General features: G+C 39.9%; 1 protein-coding gene across 9 annotated transcripts in view; it reads left to right on the top strand.

Moving 5' to 3' along the window:
* Positions 1-7,311: 7,311 nt before the first annotated feature.
* The window catches only part of FREM1 (FRAS1 related extracellular matrix 1), a 69,094-nt gene continuing 64,173 nt past the window's right edge, over positions 7,312-12,232 (top strand). For 5 of the 9 annotated variants that reach the window (XM_040541378.1, XM_040541377.1, XM_040541376.1 and 2 more), the window contains exon 1: positions 7,320-7,590. The gene's annotated coding sequence lies outside the window, so the exon portion shown is untranslated. Of the gene's footprint in view, positions 7,664-12,232 lie in introns of all 9 variants that reach the window. The other 4 variants (XR_005815329.1, XM_040541380.1, XM_040541375.1 and 1 more) reach the window with 3 other exon arrangements.

Here is a 12,232-nt window from a genome sequence, read left to right as displayed (position 1 = left end):
AGCTCTATCCTGTGCTTAACGACTTCAGCATACCTTCCAAACAGTTAGGGATTGCAACAGTTTTAGAATATGCTTATTTATTAAATCATTGCTGTAAGTAAAAATGTAGACTTCAGAGGAAATGGAAGGTCTTTATGACAATTAGCATTCTTGGTTTTCAGTCTGGATCCTATGTGTAGCACACGCAAGCATTGGTGAAGGGTGATTTCACTGTGCTAAATGTATTGCTTTACTGGAGCTACTGGTTGAGGTCAGGATTTGTACCAGTTACACATTAGTCTTGCCCACTAGTGCTTCTGAGACATGCTCTGACTGCAGAATTTGCAACTTTCTGCAGAAAATGATGTAAAATGCACCATATTGTCTGGAAACTTTACTTTGCAGATCTTTCATCATCAGTGGCAGTGTGACCTAAACAAGGAAAGCTAGTGAAACTTCAGAGGCATTAACTGGATTGAAAATCCAGTTGTGCCAGCTGTGGTCTAAATCCATGTAAGCCAAAATTAATGGCCTGCCCCTCCAAAGGCTCCTTTTTCAAAGACTCCAGGCACCTGGTAAAAACATTCAGACCCAATTAAGTTCACTTTGATTGATCTCAATTAAAATAACTAAGGAACCTTTTCTGAGTGTATTGATATTATTTTAATGGCAATAAAACACTATTTCTAAAAGCCCATTTGTTTTAAATTGGATAGTTTTCTAACACCGACAATAATTCCCCATCAGCATTACTGGGGCCATATGGTCTGGGGGTTTTGGTAGAAGGACTGGAGCAGGAACAAGACAATTTAAGGGAAGCAAGAGAAAACATGGGCATTTTGAACATGTATTTTGAAACCTAGCTGTGAGTGTTGTTACAGGAAGTGGGCAGACTGCCAACATGCAACAATCCTACACATGTTTTTTTTAGTCTGTGGTGACTGACTACATTTCTACATTTCGAATATGTAGTCTTTACTCCAGGCCTCCTACACTTCTTGATCTTAAAAAAAAAAAAAAAGTCTTCTCTTTCTATCCCTTGTTAGGTACATGAAAGAATAGGCCAGCTTTTCACAAGCTGTAATCTGATTATTTATTCTATTATGGTGAAATTTCTGCTTCTCCAGTGCTTTCATTAAGTTCCTGTCTCCAACTGTGCCAAATTCATTAATTTTGCAGTGCTTAAGACCTGTCTTTGCCCTCTTTGAGTGCACACTGGTTGTTTTAGGAAGGGATGGAAATAGGTTCATCCTTGGCCTCCTCTGTGACATCTGTGTGGCATTATCAGCCCATTCCCACCCTCAGAAGTTAGTGATGCTTGTGGTCATATTAGATGCTGCCAACCATTTCATCCTATCCAATCTTTTCTTTCTTTTTTTTTTCTTTTTTTTTCTCCTAGATATGCAGCTTACAGTGTTAGCCCAAGTTTCTCATCCTATAGCATGCCTCTACTGTCCCAGCCCAGCGAGGGACAGACACCTCTGATGGTCACATAGTTCCCTGGTCCCGACAGCCACATACCCCACTGCCAAGTGCACAGAGAGAGGGCAATTTGCTGCTGCTGTGTGGCCAGCTGCACCTAGTCCCTCTCACGCAGCTACAAAGGGAAAGCCATAGCTATGAGGAGATGTTTTGATCATTTGCACTATGGACATATAGCCACCGCCCCTTATGGCTGGTATAACTTGAAGAAACCTTAGGAGCAGTGATGTGTGCTCAGGCCAAAGGACTTCAGGGGCTGCCAAAATGCTGGAGTCTTTAAAGATCCATTCACAACTGCTATGCTCAAGATACAAATAATCCTGGGAAAACCGAAACTGTTTGAAAATTGAGAGAATAGCATCAAGTGTGGATTTTTCAGTAAAGCTACAAGTCTTCCTGAAAATGCTGCTCACTCACTCTCAACTTAGACTTCTATTTCAGACACCATTCTGGTTTTTGGATCTGCTGGCCACAAAGTGAATGCATTGTGGTGTCTTTTAAGGTTTTTCACTCGTTTGATTTTTGAGAATACTGTTCTTAACCTTAAGTTTTGTGCCTCTTCTGTGGTTAGTAACTTGAACAGTTTGTGTTCAGGGGCTGTGCTATTACACATTTGCTGCATACACTTTCCAGGGAAACAGCTGGCAGTGACACAGTGCATTTGATCTCCTAACAGCTGTGTTCTATGTAAGATATTAATGCATTAGAGTATTTTCTTTAGAAGTTGTGTGAGATTAATAAAGACTATAATACTGCGTCACAACACTTGGTTTTACTCCCTGGAGTTGTATTCAGACCTGAAGTGGATTGTTGTCAGACTTATTGCCTGACAGCATAACGAAAAGCAGTAAAGCATGTCATTCCTGTAATGATCTCAGATGTTAAGGACACAGCTATAGACTGTTTAGGAGAGGAAGGCTTTGCAGGTATGTCAGATTTTGCAGAAAAATTGACCTTATTCAAAGAAATATTCATCTAGATTGCCAGCTTGGTGAACAAACAAACAAACAAACAAACACCTTTTATTTGATGTAACAGTAGGCAAAAATATCATCTTGGCTCTCTTTTTCTCCTTTATTCTTTAACAAAAAGACTACACTATCTTAGGGAGCTACCTTAGTAAAAATAAATGAACCATTTGTCATGATATGTGAAATAAATAGCATTGTAATTGTGTCTAATATATGCCAGCTGAGAATCTCAATGTTGTACAAGCACACACTTTGACTCTCTAAGAGCAATAATGGCTTCAAATGGCCTTGATATGACTCAGGCATCAACAAATCAAATCATTTAAGATGGCTGAAATAAGTAGAGTTTTCATTTGATAGGATAATTGGGTTAAAAAATGCTTTCCAGGAGGCTGGACTGAAGCTTCTGAGTTGAAATCAGTATCGAGAATATCTAACTGTAGTTGTCACTCTCAATCTGGTGAGCATTTTGACATGCTGGTATGTCTTGGCCATGCTCATTACCTGTTAAAAGTAAGTTGAAAGTCAGGGTAGTTGTGCTAGCAGAGAGATACTCCCAGCTCTTTACTCAAACAAAACTAGAACTGTAAATGTAATCTGAATGAACTAACAGTACGTTTTGTCCTGGTTTGAGGCTTTGCAGTAGGGTATATACAGGCTTCCTCATATTCAGCAAGCGGCTGTTGTCAGTGGTTTGGGTCTATAGTAATTTCCCTCATTCCCTGAGGGTTAAGAGCTTACCTTTCTAGCAGTTTAGAGGAAGTGTGTGCTGGTTAAGTCTGACTTTGGGTCACAGCTACATGGTCTTCTGATCTTCTTTTTTCTTTTTTCCAGACAACAGAGCAATGTCATGGTTCATAAATTAAGAGGTCAATTGTCACCAGAAATGAAAATATTATCTTAGGGCCCTGAGAGCATCTGTCAAGTTTCTATGACAATGGTCGTTTTGAAAAAAGTGTTTTCTGATACTTATCAGTGAAGAAACATCAACAGCATGATGTCTTATCATTTTTGACTCATTAGCTGAGAAACCTTTGCCATGCTGTTTGTATAGAAGTCTGTGTCACTTGACACTCCTATTGTTGATTATAGAGAGAGTGAAACCCTTCTATGCCACATCAGACTCAGTAATGCTGATGAAAAGTAATTTCCAGTATTTTTGTTTCCTAAGAACTTCCCAAGGAGGGGAAATGGACGTGGCGGTGCCGGTCTCTTCTCCATGATAACATATGATAACCAATGATGCAAGGGAACGGCATGAAGCTGCACCAGGGGAGGGTCAGGCTGGGCATTAGGAAACATTTGTTTGCTATGAGGGTGGTCAGACAATGGGACAGACTTCCTAGCCAGGTGACTGATGCCCTGTGCTTGTCAGTGTTCAAGAGACATTTGGATAATGCTCTCGGTACCATGCTTTAACTTTTGGTTAGCCCTGAAGTGGTCCAGCAGTTGGACTTGGTGGTCTTTGTAGGTCCCTTCCAACTAAACTATTCTAAATTCTAAATACTTAAGAATGGTTTTGTGGCATAGAGCCAGAAATAATGCTCTTCACTCATGTAGCTGTGCTACTGAATCTCAAGAGCTGCCTTGTTGCATGTCTGTATGGGTTATATAAGAGGGTTGGTGTCACCCAGACCTTCTTCCTGCCAGGTTCTTTAAGAAAGTCACCAGAACTGTCCAGGACTATGTTCCAAACTCTGAGGATATGTTGGCCATGTGTATGGGGTGTCTGCAGACTGTCATTAATCTAACTAGGCAGCTCTCTATTTAATTTGCTTCTGCAGTGACCTCTCCACCACTGCTGCTCAGAGACTCTGAGTGACAAGCAGAGAGGCTTTTTCTGGTCTTGGGTGATGTATTTCTGTGGCTCAGAAGTGGAAGAGGAATTGGTTGTGCTCCTTGCAGCAAGGACCATCTCCTCTGTTGTGATATACATGTTAATTGCTTTGTACCATGAAAACTGGGCATATTTCTTGCTTGGCCATACCTGATAACCAATAGACACCTAGTCTTCTATGAGGGAACTCAAAGGAGTATCTTGTATAGTATTTACTTGGTAGTGCTCTATTGAATGTTTTAGATAAAGAGAGAAAATATCAATCAGACAGTTTCATTATGAATTTCATTATTAACTTCTTGTCTGAATGCTGGGTTACTGTGGATGAAGACAAATGTCAGGAACAGCAGCATTCCCCTCCTAGTTGTGATGATAGTGCCAGGGGATCCAGCCACAGTCTAGCAGTAGCCCCAGATTATACTTGTTTGTTCTATAGGAAGTGTGCTGGTTTTGTTTGTTTGTTTGTTTGTCTTTTTTTTTTTTTTTTTTTTTTTAGATGGCAGCTCTTATAATGTTCTTACAAATAAATTCAGCTTGGTCCTGGGAGCCAGTAGGCAAGTCCCCATTCAAGGCTACCTGATATATAGCTCCTGGCAGGATCAGCTGTCTGTCAGCATATATTAATTTCCTGTTCACTGTCTCACTTTGCATTGCTGATCGTGTATTTTTATGTTTAGGAAGAAAATAATTCAGTGTATTGGGTCTTCCCACATTTGTGGTAATCAAGAGTACAGTGAATCTTTATGGACAGAGGATATACAATCTGGAGAGTGAGAGGAAGGTAGATTTAATATTTGCCCTTTTAAACATGATCTTTCACGCTGTTCTCATCCTTCATCAGAGTGAAGAGTGGGCCAGTAGATGCTGCTGCAGCTTGGTGGTGTTGCTCACAGAATAAAATTTCTGCCATGTTATAAATACCCAGGAAATAATTGTTTCTGTTTTTCCCCTGCAGTTCAGCAGATCTTCCTGTGTGCAACCTTCACGTTTCACATAAGCATGAGACTTTTGTTGCTTTGAGAACCTCATCCTCCTGGCAGGAGTGTTGACTGTGCAGATCAGCATGCTCTTTACAGTTCTAGACATTGTTAATAGTTTAGGCTGTTGCTTATTAATGTGAGTTGAAAGGAAAGAGAAGAGTTTGCTTTCTCTGTCTATGTGTTCTTGCCTGTTTGTGCCTCAGGTACACATTTTTCTTTCCAGATAAAAGCCAGGAAAGAATGGTACTGATTATGACTATACTTTGTTACAGACAGCTTACAGACAACAGCTGAATGATTACCTTCATATCAACAGTTGGGGCTGTAAGATTTTAGTTGCTAATTAAGAAGGGATATATACTGTGCTTAAGTTAAATTCACAGGAAACTGAGGTATTCCTTTTCCCGTGTGGACAAATGTTGAAATAAGAAGTGAGTGCATATATAGAAGGCGTGTATTCTTTTCAGTGCTCTGGCATTTCACAAGAAAACCTTTCGTAATTTTAGTCTATTCTTTAGATAATGTGACATTGATGAACTGCAAAAATCAATCAAAGTTAAGGATGACAATCAGAAATAGAAGGCCACATTCATTGCTGGAGTAATCAAACTATTTTGAAAGGAGCTTCTGCAATTATGCTATGGATTAATGGGTTGAAGAAGTTATAATTCAAAACAAGCCACCGCTTTTTCTACCAGCCTGTAAGTATAGTTATGTTGATGATCCCAACCAGACCACTGTACGGAACAAACAAACCATCCATTCATGACAGTGAGTTACAAGCCACACTTCAGTAAACACAAGCACAAACATGCAAATTAGTCAGCTACATGGCTCACAGGAGATAAATACTCGTTCCAAGTGTTTCTGAAACTTTATAAAATCCAAGGATTGCTACAAGGACAAACCTGGACATTATACCGCTCTGATACTACTGTTGTACCTGAAGGAGGTTTTTTTGCCTAGTGTTTTTTCTTAAGTGACTATAGCCCATATTGTAGTGTATAACACATGGCGTAACTTAGAGTTTTAAATTTTAACAGTCATCTGTTTTCTTCATCTGCCTTTACATCATGACACAGGAGCATCTGCTGGTTCTTTTCTTCTATACTATCGACTGTTTTGTGTTTCTATACTGCAGTTTTGTTTCCATATGAGGGTCAAAGTCAGCCTGCAAGAGGAGGTGATCTTAGGCCTGTTACATTCCTGCTGGACTTGTCCCCAGCTTACACAGGGGAGTGAGCAACCCTTTCCCACACGTCCCTTTGACTTGTAGCAGTGCTCCCATCGCTGGGCTGAAAACATTTGTTACCCCTATGCTTAAAAATGGGTTTGGCTCCAGTGCTGCAATGGTAATAAGGTGGTCTCTCCCTGGCAATGCTGAGAAAGGTAACTTTGCAACGTAGCCTCTGCACTCTCAAAATGTGCACTGTTGAGCATACTTCTCAGGGTACAGCAACATGCCAGAATGTGGTAGCACATTTTACAGACTTCCAGCAGCCAGTCAAATCTACAAATCTGATGCAAATCTGGTGTCAGAAGGCTGGAGGGGTATCTTGAGGTGTTAAATAATTGCTGGGATTTGGCCTGTACTGTGCTAATTTGAATGCTTTATACTTTCTTATGCAAAAGGATTTTGAACTGCAGCCAACTGAACAGTTCAGCTTGTAAGAAGTATCACATTTGTAAGCATGCAATACACTTTACAATAAAATAGATAATTTACTTGATTTTAATTTAATCGTCCAACCTCAAATAAGATCAAACTAAACTATGCTACTATATTAGCAAGGAAATTAATCACATCTGTATTTCATTAAAGAATTCCCCTTTTTGAGGGGAAAAACTGAGTGATCTGAAAAGATTTTAAGTCACAACTATCTCTGAGTCTTTAATACATACATAAGTTTGCGTGTATGCCTGTGTGTGTGTGTGTAGTAGGGAGTAAGCCAGCAAAAGTGGGGAGAAAAAATGAGCAAGCATTATTCACAGGAGCTCGGTTTCTAGTCCCAACAGATTTAACTAGCAGAAGGGAAAGGGAAGATCCGGGGCTGGCTGCCAGAGAGGCATTGCTGAGTGTAAACACTGCAAGGCATCTCAGAATGCCCTTATCATAGGGAGCCCAAAAGCATTTGTACTCCGGGGCTCTGCAGCCAGGAGCAGTCTTGCAAGTAAAGAGTGTTTATTGTCAAATTTTAGTACAAAGGAAACTACAGCCAAGCTGACCAAAAAGACTGGAATTTCATCTCTCTCTCTCTCTCTCTCTCCCTCCCTCCCTCCCTCTGTCGCCCACTCATTGGATTTCTTTCTCTGCCAGCCTTTTTAAACCAGAGACTACCAGGTCAGTGACATTCATTATTCGTTTCATTTTAGTATGATCTTGTGTTCAGCCCCCTGGACTAATATTGCTACCCGTAAGTATCTGTTTCAGGTTTGTTGTATATGCTGAATGCTATTGTGTTTGTGCTTGTAATATTTAAATGCTTAACAAATGTTGCACCAAGGCAATCAGACAGCAATTTTTTGAACTTGGGGTGGTTGAAAGCTGAATTCTGACTTAGAAGGGAAACAGGCGCTGGGTTTTGCTGGTTGTTTAGTAGACCCATGGAAGTTAAGGGTTCCAAGTAACTTAGTTTAACTTAAGATTCAAGTTGATACAGATTTCTTAACTGTGCTGGCTTTCTTCCACCAGGACTAATAAAACTTTATGCTTTTATATTTTATAAGAGCTTGGAAACAGTAAGAGTTCTTTTCTTAAAATTGTCTTTTTAATAAAAACACACTGAGAGAGAGAAATGTATTACGAAGCACTGGAAAACATCATGAAAACTTTTGCTATTAGTAAGTCTGCCCAAAGGATATATTATTTAACTGGAAGAATTTGTTTTTAAATGAATGCTTTAAAATTGTAGACTTTTATTTTGCAGGAGATATCTGCAAGGCTTTTCACATTTTTGTGTGTTTAGACAGCTGACTTTACTCATCTGATTTAGATGGCTGCTCATTGGTCATATATGTGTGTAAATGTTTATGTTTGTTTCTGAATACACAAGAACACAGCTTGCACAGTCTTTTAATTTCTTGCTCATTTTTATTCACTTATGTATAATTAAACTCTAAAACAGCTTTTAGAGATTAGTTTCTCTCACTCTGTGTTGTTCTGAGATGCTTCAAAAAGTCCTGTAGACAATTATACATAGCTTCTTGAAGTATTTATTAAAAGGGTATTTTGCAAGTTACGTGTTTGCTGCCTAAAGAGTTCTAGTAGTTCATCATCTCAGTTAACTCAGAGCTACTCATTACTTTAGGCAAAACGCATGCCTGCTGGTGACATATGTCCAGTGTGTCCGTGGGATGCACTGATACTGGAAATCACCAGTTCTTTGCACAGTGAAAGAGTACATGCATCTGTAGAAGTTGTCCCATCTTCTTTCTCTTACTTGGGCATTACTGTTGTGAGCCTGCCAGCATTTTCATTGTGATTCTTCTGTATGGTTTATTTTAATAATAACATGACTGCATGCAGATTGTTTTGCTCTAGAGAATAAGCTGGTTTGCATCTGGGCACCTTTAGATTTTGACCATTTTCTCTAGCACTGATCCCTGCTCTGGGAAGAGTTAGGCAAGTATAATGACAAATGAATAAACAAGTTCCTGAACAATGACTTGAATTTTTAAGTGGAATTACCTCATGCCTGTTCCCTCATTAAATTCATTTTCTGCAGTCCTCGAAGTGCTTTCCTGTGATAATGTTTATGATACTAATTACAGGACAAGAAGAATGAATGTATTCATGGGGAAAAGAAATACTGACCTCTGACTTCATAGTCAATCTAACAGTGAATTTAGATGGCAACAATATGTGTAGTAAAAACAGCACAGTAACGTAGCACATGCTAGTCAATTAATGCTACATTAAAAGTGGGATCTGCTTGATTACACTTGTTGAGCAGAAAGAGACAGTAAGCATATCATTCTTGATGAATACTTTAACTTTGCTTTTCTCTGTCTTTCTCCGAGATTCTGTGGCCACTGCTTGTGGACCCTGATTTACTTATCTCCTGCCATTGGCTGTGTGGTCTGCAATTATTGTAGCGAGGGTGTCCGTCACAACTTTGTGATTTCACAACTTGCAATATGAGATCCTTGGTGTGATTCAGCTGCGTTTTGTGCAGTTGGACAAAAGACTTGAATAGACTATGTTTGGGAAGTTGTTAAACAGTCCTTAATGAAATGTGCTCTTTCTGTCTCTAGCTGCTATCATCACCTGCAACAGCATTTCAAAGAACTCTAGTAGCTGGCTGTGACAATAAACTGTAGCTGGAGCATGTGTGATTTTCTGCCAAATATAGCCTCCAGTTGTCTAAAACCATTATACCATTGACTGCATGAGCAGACAGGCTGTAGCTGCAGTGTGCAGGCACCCTGAATGCAGAAGGATATAACTTTGTCAATAAAAATCTGTTAATAAAAGAAGGACTGTGTGGTTTTGGATCTACAATAATTTCAATAAGGTGTGCTACTATTTGATTTAGTGCATTCTCTCTGTTTGTCAAATATAATTTGCATGTAATAATACCACTTTTATGTTACATTATGGATTTCACAGAACTTCAAAATCTCTTGATTTGTATGTAGGGAACATCAAGCCCCCTCGCACAACTTTGTAAACCTAAATTTGTGTCTGTTCTAAATCCATCCTCTTGCCTTTAGGTATCTGTATAAACAGGAAGGAATTGCTCTTTGGAGACTCATCTTTTTCAGCCAGAGTATAGCAGTAATCTTGGTGAAAATCTCAAATGAGTCTCTAAGTTTCACATGTCTAAGGCTCAGAGAGATGAACCAAGACACCGTGATTGTGGGAAAGTGTAAACTATACCATCTACCAGCTGTTAAAATTTAAGCATTCAAGAAAATCCTGTGTGTAGCATGTGCAGAAGACTGCAACGCTTGTTTAGTTCTGTGAGATGCAGTACACCCTTCAGTGAGCTTGTCTGTGCAGAGCAGCCTGCAAAATCTTCCTTTGCAGAAATTCAAAACCTCTGCCATCAGCTTCAAGGCTCACCAGCTTTTTCCCCCACACTCAGAAAACCAGCCAACCAATAACACTGCGTAAAGAAATTATTCTAAAAACATCAAAACCACATGCTGTGCTCCTAGTAAGTTTTTATCCATACAAGGGTGTCAGCCAGAGGTGGAAGCCCACAGCTGTCCGTGCAGGACAAGGCTGGGTGTGATCACACAGCTTCCTCAGTACATGAGCAGATGCACGACACTGCGGAGAGGTCCAGTGTGTCAGTGGTGTTGCATTTCATCACCACAGCCTGAGGATTGTTTCACAGGGGTATCACACCATGTAGTTCATGGTGTAGTGAAACAAGGTCACTACCAGGCAGCTGGTCATGGGCTCCCTGTCTCCTCACTTTTCTCTTCCTTGCACGGAAGGCTTTTTCTGTTCCTATTCCATGGGCTTTCACACCCCCAGGCCTTTGGGTCAGGGATGCATTCATACACTGGTGTAGTTGCTTTGCCATGGGCTGAGCTCATCTAGCACCTCACACTTGAGGTGTGTCCATAGCTAGCAAAGGTCATGGAAAAGTATGGGGCTGCAGAGCCAGCTTTGTGTTGTCACGTTAAGTACTGAGCGCAGTGCCCTAATTTTTGCCTTTGCTTGCCAAACTCATGGGTCAAGGTTAGGCAAATACTTTTATCCTTCTAACACCAACATGATAATCATTGACTAATCCTAGGTAGCCTGCTTATGTTTCACTCGTTTCTTTTCTATCCATAGCTAGTTAATTGCTAAAATGAAACATCTACTTGAAGTTAAAAACTCTTGGGAAATTTCCTCTACCCATTACACTTGCCTTCTTTCACCCATCCACAGTTTCCATTATTAGAGGTAGTTTTCATTTTTACTTTTGAGTCATTTCTGTGTGGACCAGGGGAAACCACTCGTCTACCCACTTGCTTGACTTCTCTACTGTTAGGAAGAGTCGTTCTTATTCTCTCTCTGCAGTGCATATGATTATATACAAAGCCAAAAGAATGGCTTATCTAGCAGTTGTTCTAGTCCTTTCATTTTACTATTTTCACCAGTTTTCCCCTAGTTTTTACCCCCTCTCTCATAACAAAGAGTCTCCAGGATTTCTCTCCATTCTTGTACAGAAAGAGGAGAGGGAGAGAGATTAAACAACTTCCTGAGCTTCACAGTTGTGTCATACTCTTATGAAAGTACCACCAAGACACTAAACTAAAATAAAAGCAAACAAACAAACAAAAGCAGTAAAAAACACAGTGGATTGTGTTACTGTCTACACTGAGAAGTAGCCTACTCCCTTTAATCGCTGACAGAACAACCTCTTGCTGTATCTGAATGGTTTAAATAAAATTATAAGTGGAAATATCCAAATCTTCTGAAAGGTTAATTAGTCCTGGAAATGGCAAAGTGGTTGGCTTGTTCTGTGTTTCTCCTAGGCTGGCTTTACCTCTCTGCAAATAGATGTCTTCTGTAGCTTTATGCTGCCAAGGGGAAGATGGGAAATCAGTGAGTGCTCAGTCCCAGGAGCATGAGGGTGATGTGCAGGAAAATATCATACTAACAGCATCAGTGGAGGAACCTCTCTGGAAGTTGGGGTGTTTTATGGAGTTCCTCAAACAGCTGTCAAAAAGATATAATAATTTATTTATCTGAGTCATGTCTGCATTGCACTCTGTTCCAATTCAGTGTTCATGTCTGGTGGAGCATGGTAGCCAGAGTGTGGCAATGCCTACTTATGTAAAGGTCTTAAAAACATAAAGAGCAACCAAGAAAAAAAATCATTTCATTTTTATCCTTCCCATCTGGGCTTAAAAGAACCGAAGATAAGGACATTTTCATTGTTCTGTTTGGGATAAGATATTTACCTGTTCAGAAAATGCAGTTTAGGTATTAGTCTCTTGTCGATAGGAAAACAATAGCCAAGACTTGATTTTCTTTGCTT

This window comes from Cygnus olor, chromosome Z (assembly GCF_009769625.2).
Source record: "Cygnus olor isolate bCygOlo1 chromosome Z, bCygOlo1.pri.v2, whole genome shotgun sequence".
Lineage (NCBI taxonomy): Eukaryota > Metazoa > Chordata > Aves > Anseriformes > Anatidae > Cygnus > Cygnus olor.
The sequence above is the reverse complement of the archived record's forward strand: the minus strand, read 5'-3'. Positions and strand labels throughout refer to the sequence as shown.